At 43.2% G+C, this 23771-nt stretch overlaps 1 protein-coding gene and 1 long non-coding RNA gene across 13 annotated transcripts in view; both read left to right on the top strand.

Annotated features, from left to right (window-relative positions):
* The window catches only part of DLG2 (discs large MAGUK scaffold protein 2), a 1057033-nt gene that overhangs the window by 46997 nt on the left and 986265 nt on the right, over positions 1–23771 (top strand). The gene's annotated exons all lie outside the window — the stretch shown is intronic.
* On the top strand, positions 2770–21796 carry LOC128904234 (uncharacterized). Its single transcript, XR_008464449.1, has 3 exons — positions 2770–3540; positions 3767–3897; positions 20930–21796. It is a non-coding gene; the product is annotated as an uncharacterized LOC128904234 (long non-coding RNA).

Genomic DNA, 23771 nt, shown 5'->3' with positions numbered 1-23771 from the left:
AACTCCCTGCTCCTCACAGGACCTACCTAAAACTAAATCAAATGACTAAGAGCACCATTCAGGCGCTCCTTGAACTCCGACGGGCTTGCTGCCGTGACCACTCCAAGAGGGAAACAGTGCAAAAGTTTTTTAAAGTTAATGTTTTCTAAATCTGGCATTTTGCTTCCCAATAGGATGTAGCTAAATATGTTGTAAAAACTTGACACTGGCCCTGAAATAATAGAAATATCAATTCTGAAAGCAGAAGTGTTTTTCCATCTTAAGGTCAGGTGAAGCAGCAAATTAAGCACAAAATAAATTTTAGCCCGCTTTCCTAAGAAACCAGAGCTTATGAATTTATACAGGTAGGGTACGTGCTTATGTATTTCCTCTCCTCTCCTTCCTATGCCATTCTTAACATTTGATCAATTTTAACCAATTTAGACCAAAAAAATAGCACTCTGAGGGGGATCTCCTGAAAACATGCTGCCATTAGCTGGGTTTTGTAGACTAAGAACTGTAGTTCAGGGAAAGCAGATGGCAAATTTGTTCAGGCACTCAGACATCGGCACACATACCTAGGTCATCCAACAGGATATTTAAAGGCTTCCACCATTTCTATGTATATTTTGAAGTCTACCCTGAGCGGACTAGACCCAACATTATTAATGGAATCTAAAGAAAGAAAACCACAGCCATTGGATTATCCTTCCTTGTAAATTTTCTAACCAGCTCTTCTTTGGTCATACCTCCGTGCTGGACCTGCTCCCTGATGTGCTGGTGGGAAATGGGAGAACTGTGTTCTGGTTCACATTGTCAGGTTTTTCCTTTCTCCTTGTTGCATCGTCCCAGAATCCCAGAATGGTTCAGGTTAGAAGGGACCTTAAAGATCATCTAGTTCCAACCCCCCTGCCCTGGGCAGGGACACCTCCCACCAGACCAGGTTGCTCCAAGCCCCGTCCAGCCTGGCCTTGAACCCCTCCAGGGATGGGGCATCTACAGCTTCTCTGGGCAACCTGTTCCAGTGTCTCACCACCCTCACAGGAAAGAATTTCCTCCTGATACCTAATCTAAACCTACCCTCTTTCAGTTTGAGGCCGTTACCCCGTGTCCTATCATTACATTCCCAGCCCAGATATCAATACCAGTGTGTCCACCCAACGTTGGACATTAACTCCCCCAGCAGTTCTGCTCAGTGGGTATTTCAGTCCGGCTTCTGGCAAATCCTTTGGGATTTTGTGTCTCCTCCTTCCCAAGAAGTGTCCCTGTGCTAACCAGGGGAATTTTTATCTGCACTTTTATTTTGTACGGTACACTAGAGAGCAGCATGTTAGAGGGTTGTTTTAATGCTGAAGGAAAGCGGGCCCTGAAAAGATCTTGGTTTGTTTTCCCAGTTCCTGTGGGAAAATATAAAGGCTTTTTATCTATCACTGAACTAGGCAGTGGCTGACAAATAGTTTCCTGTTTGGGGGAATGGAGATATATGTACCCACTTGCTTTCCATAGGCGTTACTGACTGAGCTACCAAGTGACAAGCACAGGTTTTCCATTCTGCCTACATGCTGAAATTTGAATTTTCAATCCTCTCCTTCACTTCAGGTTAATTAATCCAATTTAAGTGAATTCAGTCAACCGCTCTACACTTTCTCCAAGCAAGATAAAATGCAACAATGTGTGGCTCATGCCTGTTTACAAGATTTTTGATATAGGTGTAAATTATAAATTTCCATGTTTCTCTGCTTTGTTTTACCAGCTACACATCAGAGATATCCAAGAATTTTCTGGAAGAGCAAACTCCTTAATTTTTCACAGGCTCTGTGACTCTAGAGCCCTTGTATCATTGGCTTGCTCTGATTTTTCATTGAACGAAAAGAACCAAAATCAAATTTGGAAAGGATACTGATCACCCAAATGACTCTGAAAGCATTCTTCCATGGGTATAGCTAAAGGAGCTTACGGTATAATGCAAGGAAAGAGAGTTCAGCAGAGGCAGGGTCTAAAGAAAATGCACAGAAAGTTGGGATTAGCAGTGTTTGGCCACATTTTCACAAAACCCAAACAAATCTAGGTTTGTAAATATGCCAAATAGCTGTATCTTCCTCATGGAAGTTAGTCATTGTTTTTGAGTGCTGAGAAGTGAAATTCCAACTCGGATACAGTGGTGCAGAACTATTTTCAGCGTGTTTACGGAGCCCTGCCTGTGCGTTGAGACAAGAAGGACAACGCAAAGTCAGTCTCCTTTCTGCCGGTGGTGTTCCTTGTGCCCCAGAAAACTGCCCACGTTGGGCAACCCCTGGAGCTTGTTCTTCAGAAAACTTCTCTGAATTTGATTCCTTCCTGTGCCAGCAGATATCCTTTCGACCAAGAAAAATGTTCTGCCATCCCTAAACTATTTACTTGCAAGATGGAGCAGCCAAGTGGGTCTGTTTGCATAAGTCTGCTTCTTTATAGCCAGAGGCTGTTTGCTTACCTCCCAGTCAGGATGGCTGCTTCTCGTCTGGTCTCTACCCTGTTTGTTTTGTTTTACTCGTAGCCCTGCTACACATCAGAATTTCCATGAGTTCAGCTCTGAATCACTTGAATACACAAACCTTTCCAGCTGTAGTTCACAGGGAAGGTCAATGCTATAACTGAAAATAAATGAATTTGGCATAGGTGCCTGTGTCTCAGGCTCTGCACGGGCGCAGGCATCTCTGGTGAGGGTGGCTGGGGTGCTGGCTGGGTGGGAACCAAGGGCAGGTAAGCGTGTTCAGTGGAGCAAGTTCTTCATATTGATGTTAGTGGAACCCTAACTATGACGCTGTGCTTGCCATATAGGTAGCAAGCGGCTAATTCTCTAGAAAGTTGGTAACAACAATCAAATCTGCACAGCTGTGGGTATTTTCTGTGCATGGTGTTTATTTGATTGCTTTTTTCCTCAGACTCTCTTCGCCCAATACACTTGTACTCAAAACATTTCAGTTGGTCAGCACAGACCTATGAAATTACAAGGGAAAGATTTTTCTATGTGGTTAGTTGGTTCTAACATTCAAACACGTCATGTTCCAAGGAAATACGTGCATCTCTGTTTTTAAACAGCCTGTCTTTGGCTGAAACAGTGGCGATTCTTCATGAGGAAACCTAGAGGAAATAAGCAGAATAGAAAAATCCTGGGAAATAAGAAGCAGTATTGCTCTGCTTTTCATTCCTGTTGCCTACTTCTGGAAATTGGTTAGATTAGGATTTCAGTAAACCTAAAAGACAGGAGATCAGGAAGAAAATAAAATACATCCACAATCCACTCTCACATTAATGGAACAATACCCTGAAAGGGAAATCCTGCCAATAGTTGCCTCTGTGCTTTTTGCAAGATGGTGATAAAAAAAAAGCAAAAGAAATCTCTTCATTTTCAAGATAGCTTCACAAAGAAAGCAACCAGACATGGAGCCATCTCCCACCCTTCACTGCCAGCGGCTGTTGCGTATGATGTCCTTGGATGCCCAAAAGATTAGGCAGTCTCATCCACCTGGCCCATGTAACAGGGATCAAAGACATTGCTCCATCTACAAACTTAAGCTCACGGTAAGTGCATCCTTTTACTAAGTTGCACAATACTTTCGTAATAAACAGTGTTAGAGCCTTTTTCTTTTTTGGTAATTACACTGAAGCACAAAGTTCTTTGCGTCTGCCAGTTGCTATGAATTTGGTAAATGAAGGAAAGGCTGTAACACAGTCTAAGAAAGATATATTCGTGAAGACTGTGTTTCACGAAGTGCAGGAGTTGATATTCCTTTCTTTTCTTTTTCAGCTCTCTGAAAATGAAGAGGACAAATTGAAAGTTATAGTCTGAGAAAATTAATAGGCACATCTGGCTCTTGAGGGGGGCAAAATTGTGGACCAGTCCTCTCATGTGGCAATGCATTATGAGCAACAGAAAAGGTATCATTTAAAATTACTTCATGTTCAGTATGACCAGACAGAACACGTGCCAGTGGGGACTTTACATCCAGTTTTTACTTTCATAAGTTTGAACTCCGTTAAAAAAAAAACCCTCCAAAAGCCAAAAACCAGATTTAATCCATGACTTGATGATCTCAATATATTCACCAATCTGAAAGTTTCTTCTGTGGTATTTTTATTCAATTAATCAAATGATAGTCTTTGCATGGCAAGTACATTTTCCTTCTCTCTTGATGTAAAAGCACCTCTATTCCCAATTACTAACTCTCAGTTACAGTTCATTTACAGCAGAAAGTCAGAAATTAGATGAAGTTTCTGCATCTCCATGGTCATTCAGTCAGGAACAGATTGGGCAGAGAATAAGGTCACATTTTGACAGCTGGAAAGGCATCTGATTGTCAGCTGCAACATGTGAAAGATCAACTCAAAGACCTGAAACCAAGCATGTATTTTGCACTTGATTGGTGTGAAATCTGTGTTCATGTTTTGGTCTGGTTCCACGGACATTAAATGAGAGTCTGCATTTGTGGTGGCACACAGTCAAAATCGCTCTTGGCCAGCTGGATCCCACATGGCCTTCCTGAATTCAGAGGATTGTTACACTGGATCATTAAACTTCTAATTTAACACTCATTATACCTTAAGAAAGTGTTTTCCTCTCTTGGTGCTATGTCTTTTTTGTTAATTTTTTTAATGCAAGCTTAAGAACTACCAGGCCTTACCTTCCCCTTAAGAAGAAACAAGTGGTTTTAATCTAATGGAAAACATGTATTCTTGAGAAATCAATAACTCTGTCATCCTAAACACATTGCCATCAACACTGAAGTTTAAGTTTGATCCCATTTGGATTCTGAATTACTGAATGTATTCAACATCAAAGAAGGTGGAACAGAAGGTGGAACAGTCTTCACTGGGCTTTTCTACTGACCTCTCACAAGATGTCTAGTCTTTCTGGCCAGGAAACAGTGGTCCATGAGATGTCTGTGCTGACACTTACCCACAAGCTGTCAGCAGGGTACAGCACCTGTTTCTTAAGTTCTCCTATATCCTTTCTGAAACGTAAGGCTGGCGTTTTCTGGATGTATCTCCGTGTAGGCACATTTATATCTTTGCTAGTTTCCCAGCTGAATTTCTGCTCAAACTGCGTTGATATAGGTGGGCATGAAACATGCACACTTTAGAGCACTCCTCATACTCTTTGCCTCTAGATGTAGCAGTCTGTCATTGCAAAGGGACTTCATTACTCTTTGCAGAGGAATTAGACTGTGCAATAAAAGGGTCAAATTCTGAGTAATGAAAAAAATCATAGAATCATACCATGGTTAGAGTTGGAGGGGAGCTTTAAAGATCATCTAGTCCCTGGGCAGGGACACCTCCCACCAGACCAGGTTGCTCCAAGCCCCGTCCAACCTGGCCTTGAACACCTCCAGGGATGGAGCACTGACAACTTCTCTGGGCAATCTGTTCCAGTGCCTCACCACCCTCAGAGTAAAGAACTTATTTCTAATATCTAATCCAAATCTACCCTTTTTCAGTTTAAAACCATTACCTCTCATCATATCGCCACATTCCCTGACAAAGAGTTCCTCTCCATCTTTTCTGTAGGCCCCCTTTAAGTACTGGAAGGCCACTGTAAGGTCTGCCTGGAGGCTTCTCTTTTCCAGGCTGAACACCCCCAACTCTCTCAGCCTGCCCTCACAGCAGAGGTGCTCCAGCCATCTGCTCATCTCCGTGGCCTCCGCTGGACTCACTCCAACAGGCCCATGTCCTTTTTATGTTGGGGGCCCCAGAGCTGGATGCAGCACTGCAGGTGGGGTCTCACCAGAGCAGAGCAGAGGGGCAGAATCACCTCCCTCGCCCTGCTGGCCACGCTGCTTTTGATGCAGCCCAGGATGTGATTGGCCTTCTGGGCTGCAGGTGCACACTGACGGCTCATGTCCAACTTCTCATCCACCAACACCCCCAAGTCCATCTCACCAGGGCTGCTCTCAAGCCATTCTTCGCCCAGCCTGTATTTGTGCTTGGGATGCATCTGTGTGCAGTGGGAAGAGTGACGTGAAGATTTCAGGGGCTCATGCAGGCATTGCCAGAAGCTCACGGGAGCTTGGGAAGAGTCTGAAAATAGGATTGGGATGCATGGAGATGCAGAAGGTTTGCGGTACGAAGAGGCTATAGGGACGCTCTCACAAAGCTCATATAAGACTCTCCTGGTTTAGCTGTGCTCTGTATTGTCTTTTTACATTCCAGAGAGCTTTCCTCCATGGCATTTTAAGATACTTGTTTCTTTCCTGCAGCACTTAAGATGTCCCAGTGCCTCAGGTTACATCCTTGGGAGAAGAGTGCTCTCGAATAAAGTGAAAATAAGACCGGTTACTTAAGACCAAAGGGACTATATAGAAGTGAATATTTCTACAAACATAAGTGAAGAAATAAAAAAAACAGATTTACTGTTCTTACACCCAGATTAAATCAGAAAGGTCTCTGTCTCCCTTTATCTTGCAGGCTTGCTCTAAATGCTTTCCTGCTGTACACCGTCTAAGGAATTCTTTTATCTGTGCGTGTCTTACATTTCAGGTTTACATGCATCAAAGGGAACCTATTCCCCGTAGAAAGCATTAGCTTATCAGAGCTGATCTTTAGCAAGTCCCTCAAAGGATCTGAATGGGCTTAATCTTTACCCTCAACATAAGTACTTCTTTTGTCTTTATTCAATGTATTTTCAATCATTTAGCTAAAATGAGGGATCTTGATATCTTAGATCAAGTATCATCTCCTGCAGTATACTGGCTATTCAATAACTCTTTGACCTAATGACAATCACCTTCTTTCCGGTTCAGTGTCTCCATCCATGGTATTTTATATCTTATATTTGATTTTGTTGTATTTTATGGCGGTGCATCATGATATGAAATATGCTAAGTATAAACAAGTAAATGGTGCAGAAGTATGCAGGTCACCAAGACAAGTTAGCATAGTAATTCAGTAGTTTAGATAGATTCCTAGATTTGGGATAACTAAGCCTTAGTAACTTTCTTCTATGTACAGTAACAAGCAGGAGTAAGACTGGGAGAGATTCCAGGGGAAACACTGTCTTGGTGAAGGGTACTGGGAAATCAGAAAACGGGCAGAGGAGGAACTCGAAGAAGGCGGCAGGGCAAAAAGGTAAAGGAGGTGGCCTGAGGAAACAGAATTAAAAGTCAGCCCACTGAGGAGGAGAAGAAAACATGGCCAAAAAAAAGATGGAAGGGAGAAAAGGAGAAAAACACAGAAAGTGAAGGAGAAAAAAGTCATAAGATTGAAACTTTGAAGAGGAATGTCCGAGAGAAGAAAAGGATATGCATAGTAAAAGGAGGGCATGAGAATATATAGCCTCTAAATTTAGATAATTTATATTTTTCAGATTTTTCTGAATTTTACCTGAAAGGAAGAACTTTGCAAAGTAAAGACTGAGAGTGAAGAGAGACTGTGTGCGTATGTGTAAATGGTCTCACTGCCTTTGGATGGGGTGGGATAATAATGATGGACAGTGAAAGAATCATGGAATCATAGAATCATTTAGGTTGGAAAAGACCCCTGGGATCGAGTCCAACCATCAACTCCACTCTACAAAGTTCTCCCCTGCACCATATCCCTTAACACCACATCGAAACGAGTCTTAAACACATCCCGGGATGGTGACTCCACCACCTCCCTGGGCAGCCTGTTCACTCTTTCTGTGAAGAATTTTTTCCTCATGTCCAGCCTAAACCTACCCTGCTGCAGCTTGAAGCCATTCCCTCTTGTTCTATCGCTAATTACCTGTGAGAAGAGACCAGCACCAACCTCTCTGCAATGTCCTTTCAAGTAGTTGTAGAGAGTGATGAGGTCTCCCCTCAGCTTCCTCTTCCTCAAACTAAACAGTCCCAGCTCCTTCAATCGCTCCTCATAAGATTTATTCTCCAGGCCCTTCACCAGCTTCGTTGCCCTCCTCTGCACTCGCTCCAGCACCTCGATATCTCTCTCGTATTGAGGTGCCCAAAACTGGACACAATACTCCAGGTGTGGCCTCACCAGTGCTGAGTACAGGGGGACAATCACCTCCCTCCTCCTGCTGGTCACACTATTTCTAATACAAGCCAGGATGCCATTGGCCTTCTTGGCCACCTGGGCACACTGCTGGCTCATGTTCAGCCGCTTGTCAATTAGAACCCCCAGGTCCTTTTCTGCCAGGCAGCTCTCCAGCCACACTGCCCCAAGCCTGTAGCGATGCGTGGGGTTGTTGTGGCCCAAGTGCAGGACCCAGCACTCGGCCTTGTTGAAGCTCATACCATTAGCATTGGCCCATCGGTCCAATCTAGCCAAGTCTCTCTGTAGAGCCTCCCTATCCTCATGTAGATCAACACTCCCACTTAGCTTCGTGTCATCTGCAAACTTGCTGGTGATACACTCTATGTCCTTATCAGGGTCATCAGTAAAGATGTTGAACAGAAATGGTCCCAACACCGAGCCCTGAGGGACACCACTTGTGACCAGCCGCCAGCTGGATTTAACTCCATTGACCACCACTCTTTGGGACCGCCCAGCCAGCCAGGGCTTGATCCAGCAGATCGTATGCTCATCCAGGCCATGAGCCGCCAGTTTTTCCATGAGAATTCTATGGGGGACAGTGTCAAATGCTTTTGAAAGTCTAGGTAGACAATGTCCACAGCCTTTCCCTCGTCCAATAACCGGGTCATCTTGTCATAGAAGGAGATCAGGTTCGTCAGGCAGGACCTGCCTTTCCTAAACCCGTGCTGACTAGGCCTGATCCCCTGCTTGTCCGTTATATGACTTGTAATGGCACTCAAGATGATCTGCTCCATGACCTTCCCTGTTACCGAGGTCAGACTGACAGGCCTATAGTTTCCCGGATCCTCCTTTCTGCCTTTTTTGTAGATGGGTGCTACATTTGCTACCCTCCAGTCCATTGGGACCTCCCCAGTTAGCCATGACTTCAGGTAGATAATGGAAAGTGGCTTGGCGAGCACGTCTGCCAACTCTTTCAGCACTCTTGGATGTAACCCATCCCGTCCCATAGACTTGTGCGCATCCAAAAGAGATGAGTATTCTTCAAAAGAGAAGAGTATTGTCCTGCCGCAGCGTGAGCTTTATTGGTGACTGGTGGATTTTGAAGTCACAATGGCAGGGTGAGCTTCAGCATTCCAGATTTTGGAGGTCCGCAGTGACCTCTGAGCTGGTTGTCTCAGTGTCCTTTTATTACCGGTGGAAAGAAATAACCTCTTTTAAGGTGTGAGTCATCCAATCTCCTCCATCCTCTCAGGATGAGATGAATCCTGTCACAGGAGAGTCTATTTCTCTCCATTGAGTAAAACTCTTATCTCGACCACTAACGCAAATATGGACCGCAACACTACATCAGTCATTCCTCGCAGTGAGATGAGTCATATTTGAAAGGTGTAGCATTAATACAGATTCAGTTTTCCCATCTATACAAGAACATTCACATTTTTCATTATAATTGTTCCATGTGGGCCATGTAGAAAGGAAATACTGTGTTCTCCTCCTGCCGTGACACTCTTCTTGTCTTCCCTCCTGCCTTTCTTTTAGCATGGGAAACATATTAGGCGTTTCATTCTTGCAGCTCAGCATACAGGAAAACTACTGACGACACCTAGGATAGTACTATATGATTCCCTCAGCATTTAATAGCATTCCAGGAGATATTAGATATGCCGATTTGTCTGACTGCAGCTGCTGCCAAAACCAGTGATGCAAGTCTCATAAGCCCCCGGATTCAGGGGGCTTTTCTTTCTCAGTGAAAACGTTTATTAAAAAATACACAAATACTGTGATGGCTGAAGTTATCTCAGGGGCATGTTTGGCCACTAACCCGCTTTGGATATTGCCAGAAACTGTCTGGGCTTCAGAAATCCCAGTTTCCTTCCCCAAAGGGTCTAAAATGGAACTGTCTCCTGGGAACGCCGTCTGACCTCCTGAGAAGGTCTTTGGGGTCTCCGTGGCAGCTCCTACTTGACTGGGCTGCTGGATGTCTAGGAGCTTTGAACGAATAATGAAGGTCAGTGACAGAATAGAAAAAGAGTAGTGGTATAGGTTCCCCCCCCCCCCGAAAGCAGTAGGGTAGACAAGGGTGTGAATATGACTAGATTTTATACCTTGTTATTTCTGTTACAGATCCTTACATCCAGCCCTTGAGAGACAAACGCAATCTCAGTTAGGCAGAGGATAAGTGAAAGCCAAAGCTTTGCATTTGCTTTTGACAGAGCTCTGTGTGTAAATCATTCTGGCTTACACTCCTGCTTGCTTTTAATGCATCACTTCAGAGGTGGTACTTTCGGTGGTAGATAGAATGCGTTTGGAAGATACGCTGGATTTTCCCCAGCGTAACACAGGTTATTTGCAACTGCAGAAAGAAATTGAATGTTGTTTCCTCACAAGACTCCTTGAAGTCAGTGTTATCATTTGTCATCATCCATACTGAGTAGCTGGAACATTCACAGTCATGGGAATGAATCCAGCTGTCCCCCTCTCCTACGTTACTATGAATTCATACCATACAGAATTGGATAGCCGCAGTAAGTTTGGAGATTCTTGCTTATCGCTGTCCCCATGTGTCATACTGGACTCTGCCACAAACCTTCAGACTGACAAATCATTGCAATGCATGCCTCAGTTTCCCTAACTGCAAAATAAAGACCATGATACCTGCCTACCACAGGCAGTGTTGTGGTGGCTGCCTGTACGTGTGGAACTTTTTATCCCTAGAGACATGTTCTGAGCTATTTTTGTGACTGTAAGGATGTTACTTTTTGGAGAAAACCCTGTCTGAGGAGGGTCAGTGACAGCCCATGCTGCAGGGACTGTGAGGAGAGGGTATGGGAAAAGGTACAATAGTGGGACTCAGAACTGGGAACTGTATCTCAGCCTGAGGTGATATAAAAAACCATAAACAGTCAAACCCATCTAATTTCAGAAGTGCTACCGTGAATTTTTTTCATATTCATAAGGTCAAAATAAAATGCTTTGTGTAAAAATTGGGAAAAACGTTCTTTTTTATTCGAGATGCTTTATGCAAAAGCACGGAAAGGGTTGAACTCTCTCATTTGTAGCATTCAGTACATCATTCAGGGGAGGTCAGGGAAGAGGAAGCAGTCATGAATCTTGACAAGTTTGTGTGGTTTCATGTAACTGGAAACAAAACAGAAAACTAAACAATTTGAAAAATCAGATAGCAAAATATAAAAGCTATCCAGTTCTGGTTTCAATCCTATGGCAAAAGTTCAATGACTTTTTCAGTAAAATAGGCACATTTTCACAATTCTTTTTTTTTTTTTTTGTTTGAATTTTGCCAGTTTGATCAATCCCGTTAAAAACTGCACTTCCTCACCTATCCTTGATAGCCAGGTTTGGGGTGGGGGGGGGGTTTGGTTTGACTGTGCTTTTTCTCTGAGATAGGTCATAGGTAAATGCACTGTTTGGGCTTGCGGAGAGGGTGCCATGTGTGGAGGAAGAATCGCAGAGGAATTCCTCAGTGTTGCTAGTGAACCAAGAGGTACTTCTTGGGCTGGCTGCCCCCATCTCAGATCCTTCCCTTCCTCCCATGTTCTTGTGACTATACTGATAAATTGGTTTGACCATGAGCTCCCACTGAAGTTACACCTTGGATCTCTGCTGACTTCTCGTGGACAAGCCCATGTTTGACCCTATTCACCTCTTTGCCCTTCAGTCCTTGAGATAAGTGATCTACTAACGATTGGGAAAAATCAGCCAGCTACTGGTCCCCCAGCTGCCTGTCCCTGCTTTCTGCAAGGGGCCACCCTGAACTCTGGTTACGTGTCACCTCAGTGGTTTTGCAGTCATCACTTGAGATGGGTGGGATGGCTCATCTGTCTTGGGATTGGTGAGAGTAATCCAAATTCAACCCTACATGTTGATATAAATATAGCTGTCAGTTTTTACCTCTGTGCATATGCTTTTCTGTGCATATGCAGGCTATGGATATTTTATTTTTTTTCAGTGTGAATGTCTTTGAGCTGATATTTTCACTCTCTCTTTGTATCTGGAAATAGTGCAACAAATTCTTTTCTCCTCTTATGGCGCTATAAATGTGGAGCAACTTCCCTAACGACAGAATTACTTGTTATAGGTAACACTGCAGCCTGCATTTCACAGAATCACAGAATGGCCGGGGTTGGAAGGAACCTCTGGAGATCACCCAGTCCAACCCCCTGCCAGAGCAGGGTCACCCAGAGCAGTTGGCATAGGAAAATGTCGAGGCAGGTTTGGAATGTCTCCAGAGTCGGAGACTCCACCACCTCTCTGGGCAGCCCGTGCCAGTGCTCTGCCACCCTCAAAGTAAAGAATTTCCTTCTCAGGTTGAGATTGAACTCCCTATGCTCAAGTTTGTGCCCGTTACCTCTTGTCCTGTCCCCGGGCACCACTGAAGAGAGCCTGGCCCCATCCTCCTGACAACCGCCCTTCAAGTATTTATAAGCGTTGATAAGGTCCTCCCTCAGTTGTCTTTTTTCCAGACTGAAGAAACCCAAATCCCTCAGCCTTTCTTCATCAGAGAGGTGTTCGAGTCCCCTCAGCATCTTGGTAGCCCTTTGCTGTCCCCTCTCCAGCAGTTCCCTGTCCCTCTGGAACCGGGGAGCCCAGAACTGGACACAGCACTCCAGATGCGGCCTCCCCAGGGCAGAGCAGAGGGGGAGGATGACCTCCCTCCACCTGCTGGCCACACTCTTCTTGATGCACCCCAGGATGCCATTGGCCTTCTTGACCACAAGGGCACATTGCTGGCTCACGGTCATCCTGTTGTCCACCAGGACTCCCAGGTCTCTTTTTTGTATCGGTTCTTACGGATGTGAACCACTCCTGTGCTCTTCTCACCAAATACTCAACATCTCACAGCATCAGGGCTTTGTAACTTCTTTTTATTTTGTGTGTGTGTGTGTGTGTTGCTGAGTGCTCCAAATAGGTGAGACCTTGACATTTTTTTGTCATTTAGGGGACATTGAAAATCTGAAAATGCTTTAATTATCTTAAAAACACTTTCTGATTTGAGATATTCCGCTCACATATGCATGCCCCACAGAGACGCAAAGCTCTTTTCAAACCAGTTACTGTACTTTTGCTCTGCTATTGAATTTTGCTTTCTGTGATCGCTTTTTCTTCCCTTCAGCCATCCCCTATCTTCAGTGAGCCTATTATCCTTATACTTACAATTCTGAAGGTATCCCTCTGTACATTGCAAGCCAAAGCTGTACGAGTAGCGAACCGGCGATGCTCTCACTCTTCAAATGTCCTTCAGAAGTACGTTGTGCTTGCGTTCTCCCTGTGCTGCTCGCTGCATTCACAACAGACTGAAACAAAATGCAACGAAGCCGGTGCCAGCGTCTTCCTTGAGAGAGCTTGAAACTCAGTGATAAAATTTCTGTGTAGGAAGACTTAATTTATCTGTTTAGTTTCTTCTAAAAGCAACTGAGAATACTATTAGCCACTATTTAAAATGTCAGCGTTTCCCGTAACAACCCCGCAATAGTGCCGTGCATTGCCACAGTTTTCCTTTGTACTCAGTAATTAAAGCATGTTAGTTGAAGAAAGATGGTGCTATTTGGCATATGTTGACTTTTGAACACTTCCTACCTTAACTGTCCTGAGACATCGCCGTTTGCCAGCTGATCATCACTGCCTGCCAGCGCCTGCCCGCAGATTGTGTTAGACAGAATTGTGCTTCTGTACCGTGCCATGGGGCATGTTTTTCATATCGCACCCTTCTCAGAGCATATGGCTTTGACCCTGAACCTGTTAAACTGGAGACGCTGTGTTGAGTCAACAGTTTTCAAAGTTGTAATCAGGTTAACCAAACACAAGTTCGGTGGCAAAGATTTCTAGCAGTGTCATTTACATCTGGGATGATGCTTTCTTTTTTCTGAATCAGTCTTTCCAGAATGCTAACGATTCTCTAGCTAGTAGTGGACATATTGGTAGTAGTAGGCACATCCCATTGCTTCTTGAAGCTTTCTGTAATCACATGTTACTTCTATGTCTGCTGAAAGGCCCTGCTTTTACATCAGATTTACATTAGAAGGAGTCTGTCCTTTTTGTAGCCCCAGCATGTTGGATGCCCCTAGACAGGTTCAGCAAAGATGGTTGCACCACAGGGAAGACTGTCTGCTTGTGAAACTCCACTTTGAAATGAGCAAACAGCAATGGTGAGGCTTAGTCAAGTTCAGAAATTGGCATAAGACCACTAGTTTGCCCTTCTGGAAGACCTTAAAAAGGAGAAGATAAAAATCTCAGATTAAACATTCTGGAAGAGCCTCAGTTCCTTGGGTGAGGCACAGAGCTGAATCCTTTATAAAGTTCATTCTGAGCCAAACAAATGGATGGGGTTTTCTGTTCTACATCTCATCTGACAAGTGTCATCTCTGGTTGCCATGTGCTCCCTCAGGCAGCTGTTTGCTACTTAATCGTCTCACCACTCCAAGAGCATCTGGAAGCAATGGTGGTGTGACTTTGCTCAACCTAGTTCAGACTGGATTCCAGAAAGGATCCCTAAACAAGACAGAGCATCTAAAAACTTGGTCAGTTATAAACTAACCTACCTGATACTTCACACACATCTGAGAAACAAACTAGCGACAGTTCTGTGTATTCATTGATACTTGGTTCTTCCGTTCTTCTTATGATGAAGAACTTTGGCATGAATTAGGAGTTTTAGGCCAGACGCACAAAAATACATAGGTCCCAAGGTGCCACTAATTTCAGCTTAACTCAAGTGCAATTGTGGACCAAAGACTTGACATCTTACATATTTACAGCTTCCAGATGGTTTTGCCTTATAAGATGTCATGGTGTGGTATATGTTGTCCCATAGCAACCTCATGGGGCCTCAGTGCGGAACAGCAAAGGTGTTCAGGCACTTGTATCTGCAGGAGAGCACCTACCAGGATCCAGAAAATATCTTTGCACACACTGATGGTTGGTGGAATTTGGATTCTTAAGGTTTACATATGCTTTGGTAAATCCCACTAGCCATATCGCTTATTTGTGTGCCTTCAAAAATCTCGCCCAAATCTCTTGGTGTAGCAAGGGTCATAAATCTCCACATACAGATATTTCCACACATGTATATATAATAGTAAATACCACTGAGTCCTCTGCTTCGTTCCAAGCAGATATCAGACCCTGTTCGGCCTCAGACTCAGGTCATCATGTACATCAGTACAAAGCAGGTGGGCTTTTATTCATTCATAGCTATGATTTGGCTACTTAAAGACACTAACAAAGAAAATCAGCTCTAAATTCAATTTAATCAGCCAGTCAAGGTGCTTTTATGGCTGCTTTAAGTTTTCGGAAGTGCAAAAAAGCTGGAGCGTTATCTGCTCTAATCACGTGAGTACAGAGTAGGTGACAATGCTACTTCTGGGGCACGTAGCTGAGAATTTTGATGTAGTAGTGTCTGTCACTCACTGCGCAGGTGCTGTAGCACTGGACAGTGGTCCAGATGGGGAGCAGACAGTGAGGGCATAATAATTCGCTTTGACTACAAGTGATGCCACCGGTCAAAAGAGTTTCCTAAGCAAAGGAAGCACTCCTTTAAAGCCTTCCAGTGGAGCTGTTGGAGCAATCATCCTGGGCAAACTTATCCCATAGTGTCATCCACTGTCCCATTTTTCTTAATTTCCTGGGTGTGGAGGATCAGTTTGGTGAAGGAAACATTCAGCCAGGCTCTGCTTAATCTTTTCCTCTGTAACGTCAATGCTGGTAGCCACTACGGCAAACATTTCCTCTCCTGGATTCACTTTGCTGTCAAATACTTGCAGAGTTACAATTTTGTGTGTATTAAATTACTTTCACGAGCGTTTATGCAGCATTACGTATCATCATGTAAAGTCTCATTCCCGTATCCTTGATCACTGTGTTGTACTTTATTCTGTGAGTGTTATTGTTACATGAGTATTGTTGCCTGTTATTTGGTTTTTCCAGTCGACTAAGTTTTATCCTAAATTTCGAAGTTGTGTTGACACAAAGCCGCCCTGTCCGCAACTCAGTAAACCAGTATAACTGTTCCCATTGCCGTTAGACCTGCACCGCACTGCACTTGCAGAGTTATTTCAGCAGTAGGGGGGACTCCTGTGCGTGTGGTTGTGTGTGTGTGCTCTTGTGCTTCTGTGTCACCCTGTAGTCCCATCCTAGGTAGTGTCGGGCTTAAAATGAAATGAATAATGTTAGGCTTTATTTTTTTCTAGATTGGTTTTATCTTTTTTTTAAAATGAAAATAAACTTGATTAAATGTTATCTCATTTAAGATTCAGCTTCTGCCATCAGACGGTCAATCAGAATACCCGGTAAGACTAAGCAGAGTTGGGTGCATGGACTTTGGGAGCAGAAGCCCCATTTTCTCCTTTTGTTCTCTCTCGCTGTCTGGCAGCCGCTCTTCATTTGGTAACTTCTAAAAATTTAATTAAGGTACAGGGTGACTTATCTTTCAGATCATCCATAAAAAAGTGGTCTGCCCTAGGAACACCCAGGCTCATCCATCTAGCTATATTATTTTTATATTCTTTTGTTTAGAGCTTCTGAATCTAGTGTTAGATCAACCAGTAATTCTTTGGTCAAAATCTACAGGTAAATTTTATATGGTTGCTGCAAGTCTTTTCGATTATTCTATACATTTTCTCTGCTGAAATGTCAAGTTTAAAATAAGCCCGCTGCCTTCCTTCCCTTCCCTCTGCTTGGAAATTTGGCTCAGAGGAGCGGCATCCGTCACTAGATTGAGCTGGAGGTGAAGTGCCAAGAACTTGCAAAGCCCGCGCGTGGCACAGCCAAGTGCTCGTGGGGTGCAGCCGCGAGCGGGGCCCCGCTTCTCCAGGCTGAACTTTGAGGGAGCCTCGGGCTGGACTGGAAATTTGCAGATATGGTTTTGTCCTTTTACTTAATTGCATCCACGTTTTGAAGCCCGTGGCGAATATTGGCTTGACTGGCAGCAATAATCAAAGAGCTGAAAACCTCTCATTTGTGTCTGCATCTACAAAGCTGCACCTGCAGAGGCATCTATACAGCATTTTTTTGCAGTTTCCAGCAACACATGAAAGAAACAAACCCACTTTTTAAAATAAGCTTTAAATGATGTTTCTCTCATGTAAATTGGAGGTACGAAGAAACATCTATTTAATAGCAATAGTGTGAACATTGAGTAGTTAAATATTTAAAGATCTTTGAAAGCATCTGTAATGACGTTCAGTAAGTACAGCTTAAATATTTTTCTCAATGCAAACAGGAACCAGAAACTCAAAGTAGCTGTGTGTTACCTTCTTACAAAGCCACCTTCGCTGCTCCCGCTGTATTTCAGAGATGATGCATTACTAGTATTTCCCAGGAAGAATCCTGTTTTCCTTCTATTATTTATGACCTGTGAAGAGTAATTGATGTTAAATATCTCTGTTAGCTCCTGTTGATTACAGTTACCAATTTGGCAGTGATTAATAAAAGATATTTTACTTTAGTGAATAATATATGGCTATAAATTTATTTTTTAATTCCCTCGAGCTCTGCATTATTCTTTGCCGCTGCTTCTTGGTTAAGCTAAATTGTTTACCTGAACTTTCTAGAGCAGCGATCATCACTGCGTGCGTGGGTCAGATGGCCTTGGCGTGCTCTCCAGAGGGCTGTTTGCAGTTGCAGTCCCTTCACAAGCCAGAAATCCCAAGCCTTACATTTTTCACTTTTCTGTCTCGCTTTTGCAACTTTTAATCTCTTCTTTCTTCCCATCTCAAAGCAGACTGGAAACGTGCATTTTTTCGCCTTGGTCCCTCGGACTAACTTATTACCATGTGCCCTGCAGCGTCCCTTTTTCTTGTCCCTTCTGAACAAGTGGCATTAACAGTTCAGTACAAACAGTTCAGCTATGAGATTATCTTGTGATTGTTTGTGCCGCGTATCTAAGCATAACTCTTTCGGTGTTTCTCATCATCCAGGCAATGCACACATGAAGCCTTGTGGTTATTTCCTTCCTGTCGTGTCATTTGCTTTCTCTTTCTTTTTATGTTTTCTGATAGAAATTGCACACTATACTCTTCCCTTAGGTCTTTGTTTTAAAATCCACCTTCTAGGTGTTTGTCATCTACGTTTGTTCAACAAAAGCTGTTAACTCTGGGTCTTCTTTCCCCCTCCCTCCATACAAAATCAGAATTAATTTTTTCAGGAGTTCAAATGCTACTCTATAGGAAGCAGTGCTACACCCCATTCAGATGACATCCTAGTCGACATCCTAGTCTTCTTAGAAAAGACTACACGTGAAATTTGAATCTTTATAGAATTAGAAGAACCTGCTCCAGGAAACATTGTTCTTTCATTCTGTCACTTACTGTTTGCTTACCGGACTGACATCTTGCTGTAGTTCTTAAGGACTTACTGGAACTGTAGTCGGGTTTACAAGTCTGCCAAATTTAAGTCTTCCTATTGCAGTGAAGAGAAAAGTAAAGGTAAGATATGCTCCTCCAGGGATGCTCAGCAAAACTTTCATAGGCACCTTTAAAAAAGTCATGATCTCATGAACACTAATCAAAGACACTGACATATGGTGGCGTTCCAGTGACCGATTTGTTATTTTTAATGGTTTGATGTCCACACCACTGAATCAAAACTGGCAATAATCAGGCAAATGCAGGCAGAGAAAGCAAAGGTGAAATTGTCTTATAAATTGATCTACTTCCCAGTCTTTTTCTCTTAATCAACGCAAACAGACATCAGTAAGGCAGGATATGGAAACTTAATCCACTTACTGTCTGATATATTCTGTGGAAAACCAAGATTTATAGTGCAATTTGCCCTGGATTCTCAAAGTACTGAGAAAGTACATTTGTATCACGGGGAGAGAACAGCGGGGTAATGAGAAACACAGAGATGGGAGCAAACGAGGCGGAGTGTTGTAGGCACCTACTACCGTTGGAAAGGGCAGCAGAAAAGGACTCTTGCAAAAAAACCACTCACCCTTCTGTTAGTGGCCGGTGCCTGATTTTTAGGTGGATCTGTTGCTCAGGGAAGACTTCTGATTCGGTACAACGTGATAGGAGAACATCTTGCTTTGTCTCACTGGTTTGATTAGCTTTTAAACCTTTTATTCAGCTCTTAGCATTCTTAGTGGAATGATGACCTCTTAGAGGGAAAAAGCTTCCTTTTAACACACAGTCTTATAACGGTTAAACTTTCCTCTGTAATGCTCTGTGGCCTTAATTGGGCACTTTAGGCATTTTACTTCTGGTGCTGTCTTAGGTTATTTGGCTGGAGTATGTCAATATAGTATCTGAGCATGCTCAGTGCTAATTAATTTGCCAGTAACTGTGTTAATGATGTTAATTTGTCCGAGGTTTCTTCACAAATCCCACAGGAACAGCAGAGGTCTCTGGCTGTTCTTAGGGTATTGTGGGAAGCGCTTCTCAGAAGAGTTGTTCTGGAGGAAGACGGGTGTGTGTGTTGTGTATGTGACTCTAGTGTTATCGGGCAGGTTGGTTCAACGGTCTTTCCAAAAGGCAGCCATTCTGATGTCACCCTGTCTTCTCCTCCTTTCCAAGGTTTATCAGGGTCTCAAAGCAGGAGTTGAGTTTGCAAGATGGGATGGCTACAGACATGTGAAACAGGAGCTTTCTGTCATCTTGGGTCAAATACACTCACTCTCAAGTTGCTTAAACTCTTACAAGCTCAGCGACACAGAACGTGCTCCCTCCTCCAATGGACTCGCCTTCCTTAGAGCAGAAGCACCCCTTTTCCATAGCACACAGGGGTGCCGTGCAGATACCTCTATCTTGTAAAGTCAAACTCCACTTTCGGAGGCAGAGAAAGGATGAGGTTGTCATCCCTCTCCATCATTAAAGGAGGTGCGGGTAGGACGGGCAAAAGCAAAGGCCCTGCTGCAGTTCTCTCACAGCCGTGCAGGAGCTTCCCAGCCCCATTCCTGAGGTTGCATGCTGGCGAAGGGTCTGGAGCTTTGGCGTGGCGATGGGCTTAGCAGTTCCTGGCTGAACTCTGCTCTTGAGGATGAGAAATGACTAATCTAAATGGGAAGAACTTTCACTAGCAACAATAAAGAAGAAAGGTGTTGTCTCTGTTCTGCTGGTGCCATTGATTGGATGGCACCTCCTACTGGTTAGAGGAGAATATGCAGAAAAATGGATATTGCTTTCCAAATGATTGCTGAGGGTCTAAGAAGGAGGGAGAAGGATCTACTTCTCATTAGATAATTTTAAAATGACAAAAGTCTTCCTTTGCTAACTTAGGAGAATTAGTCATCTATTTAAATATGAATGTGTTTCCCTCAGTCTACTTTAATTGAATAGTTTTGGAGGTGGTCAGTATGGAGGGATGGACGACTGCTTCCATAGTCTCTAAAGTCATCTTTGAAGCAAACTCAGCCTTTATCCAGTTAGTTTTCAGAGAGAACTATTATATTACCAATTCTCTTCATCATTCTCATGTGCTGCACTCCCATAGTTTTGTTCCGAATAGGGAGTTGTCACACAGTCACATGAATTTATTTATTCCTCCCCCCAGATACTGTCTTCCCAAGTTCACGTAGAGGAAAACTTCACCTAGTGTGACTTCTTGGGGATGTGGGATGGTTAAATCTGGTTGTGGTGTTTACAACCCAGCTCAAAAAAAGTAGCAGAGGAAGTTTAATTAGGAAGCAAATATTCGTTGGCTGCGTAAGTCAAGGCAACCGTTTAAAAAGGGAATGGTTGCTCTTGGGACTCTTAAGCACTCTTAAATCCTATAGGAGCTAGTAGGATATGGAGGGTCACAATAGCACTGGGCAAGATCATCTCAGTACCTTGTGAGGTTTCGTTGCCACTAGCAAGTACGGAGTGTGCATGGGTTTGACAAGCATCTATTTAGCATTTTTTAATATTTTGAATTCCTAATGAATGGTTTGTATTTACATAAGATAATAAAATATTATCTTTTAATTTTGAGCTTAATTTTGAATGTACTTATCATATTCATTCTTTGACAGGTTCTTCTACTCTGGTATTTTTCACAGTTCAGCTTCAGTCATCAGCCTGCACCATACTGACCACTCCGGTTTGCTGCATCACTTGCACCATGGCACTTCTCAACATCCAGAAGGACTCAATACTTCTGCTATAAAGAATGTGGACGTAAAGACCAGCCTGCATGTTTGTGTCCCTGAATTACTTCCACTTGAGGAGAAAGCTGTGTACTATTGGATAAGGTCCTGAAACATAATTTAAAAGCATCAACAGCAGAGAAAAACACCCTGAAGTGGGGGAAGGACACGCTTCTTGAACATTATTCATTTGAATCACGGAGCTATATAGAAGCAGATATTGGTATGATGCAGGCGATGTGTGACAGAGTACCAAAAGGACATTCTTGAAGGCAGCTCCATCTTCCCTAAGACATCACTATTCTCTTAGTAGGCCATATCTTTTTAGGGAATCGCTCAGCATGTCTATGAGCTTTCCCAGTCCTAAATTCTTTTAAGCTGCTTATATCTTCTGGAGTGAAAACTGGAGACAGTGTAGCCCCTGAGTTGCTGTGAAGGCATCGGAGCAACATTCCTCACTTTTAGGGGACTGGTGTGGTGGCATGCAGGAATCTAATGTTCCATGCAATTTATGATTTTCCACTTTACTGAAGAAATAATTCTGTTTGTTTGTAGGTTTATGAACTTGCAGTCTTGAATGCACAGTACTACAAGTCACGAATGATTTCATCTGTCGGCTGTTCTGTCTTAAATGAAGAAATATTATTTATTGCTAATATCCTGATCTCCAGGAGTTTGTGAAAAAAAAAATATGATTTTCATGTTTAAATGTAATTTTAAAATGTTGAACATTTATTATTAAAATTTATTTTTTTAAAAAAGAGAAGTATCAGTTTTGCGAATTAATTCTTTTCTGGCAGACACCGGAGAGGGAACTGCTGTGGTGTTTCTCTTGACAGAGGAATACCTTTAATCACAAGCCCGAGGAAAGCGACGTGCGCTGTAGATGCACGGACGCTTTGAGCTTGTTTGCTCGTATCTAACTTCTTCCAAGGGAAAAGTCCTGTCTGAAACGTAGAGGATTCTGTATATAACTATTACACACATGCCTACGTGCTCACACTAGCAGGAAAAATGGCCTGCTCTTATCTTTGTGTCCAGAGGATAACTCTGAAACTTTCATCCTTCATGGTTCCTGGTGTTGCAGCAGCTGGAGCAGGAGCCTGTAAGCCCTAGGTTCAGTTCTCAGAGCCCCTGCTGACTTATTTTGAGACCTCAGTGGGGCACGTAACCGCTGTCTGCTATTTTCCGGTCTGCCATAAGAGGCGGATAGCATCTATCTTGTTAGCTCACCGTGGGCTTTCATCCAGTCATGTTTGTGCGCTGCTTTGAGGTTTTTCTGCTGAAGGTGGTAGCAGTATTTCTTCCAATTCCCAATTCACCTGTGCTGCAAAGTTAAGTAGGAGCTTCCTGAGATCACGATTACTTCCCTAAAATGGTGATTTATCTCCTGATTGAGCTTTAGGGATTCATTTGCTGATAGCCAGAGGTTTTTGTGAGGGGGTTGTCTTAATAGCCTACAGGTCTAAAAGAATTGGTTTTGCATATTTCCCAGGCAGTGGTAGTGTGTATATGTATGTGTGTGTGTGTGTGTGTATGCCAATCATTTCTATTCAGATTTTCTTAGGGGAATTCAAAGCTTGGAAATGAAACTTGCTTTATTTTCACTCAGATCTGAGAGAAAGACCTGTCACCAGCTGCTACGCTTGGTGAGGTAGGCTGTTCTCCCTTCCCCAGAGAAAGGGAGCTCTTTGGTTTCACCTTGTGCCATAGCAACTCTTTTCTTTATCACAATGAAGGAGGGACGGAATTTAGAAACTACCCAATGTAAAAGGCATTGGGAAAAGAGGAGTGCTTTTCTTTCTGTCCCTTTTAGCAGCAGGAGGGGCAGTACTATATATCTGTATAAGAGCTATGTTCATTAGAGGAAGAAGAGACTATTTTTCTTAATGTCTGTTTTTAACCTTCCTGTCTGCCCCACAAAATGAAGGTATACGTCATGACGATGTTCAAAAGGCAATTATCTGAGTATTAACTTATGCAATAGCTTTCATATAGGCCCTAAACCAGACTATTTTGAATCTGCAGCAAGGTAATTAGTTGAAGACAGTCAGTACCCCCAATCATAAAGATGGTTTCTGTCTTTAGTATTTTCTAGCCCCATGCTGAATATATGGAAATCCTGATAGCTTTAGAGTAGAGGCAATAACGTGAGACTTCTCTCCCTGTAGCTGTGGTCCTGGGGGCTGGCGAGAAGGTTTGAATCCTTGTGGATGCTTGGAAAAACGTCAAGTATCAGAGCTGGGAATTTGAAAAGATAAATTGCTTTGCTTCTTACAGGGATGTTCCATTAGTCCTTCCCGGTCAAGATCCTACATGTGAAGAGACCTTGCCTTTAGGTACAAAATCCCTAAGATGATAAATCATAATCTGTAGGCAAAAGCCATTTGTTACTGAGTATTAATGTTGAAATAATTGATGCGACTAACCTAGCCAGTCTTAAATCTACTCCTTAGCGCAGTAGGATACCTCAAACAACCCTCTCCACCTACTATGAGGGCTCAGTCCTTTAGCCTCAATGGGCCTGTGCGACAGAGGATGCAGATTCCTCATATCTCTTTTCTCCCAAACGAAAGGACTGGAGAGCAGCACTCACTGTTCTTTGGGTTATTTCGCTCAAAATGTTGTTTATGGGCAAAGAGTAAGTACATGTTATATATAAGTGAAGCCATTGTTAGTATAACTGAAATCTTAAGAGTGTCATAATTATTAGGCTAGAGTTAACTGT

The sequence above is a fragment of the Rissa tridactyla genome, chromosome 1 (assembly GCF_028500815.1).
Source record: "Rissa tridactyla isolate bRisTri1 chromosome 1, bRisTri1.patW.cur.20221130, whole genome shotgun sequence".
In the NCBI taxonomy this organism is placed as follows: Eukaryota; Metazoa; Chordata; class Aves; order Charadriiformes; family Laridae; genus Rissa; species Rissa tridactyla.
Note: the sequence above shows the minus strand (reverse complement) of the source record. Positions and strands in the feature narration are given on the sequence as shown.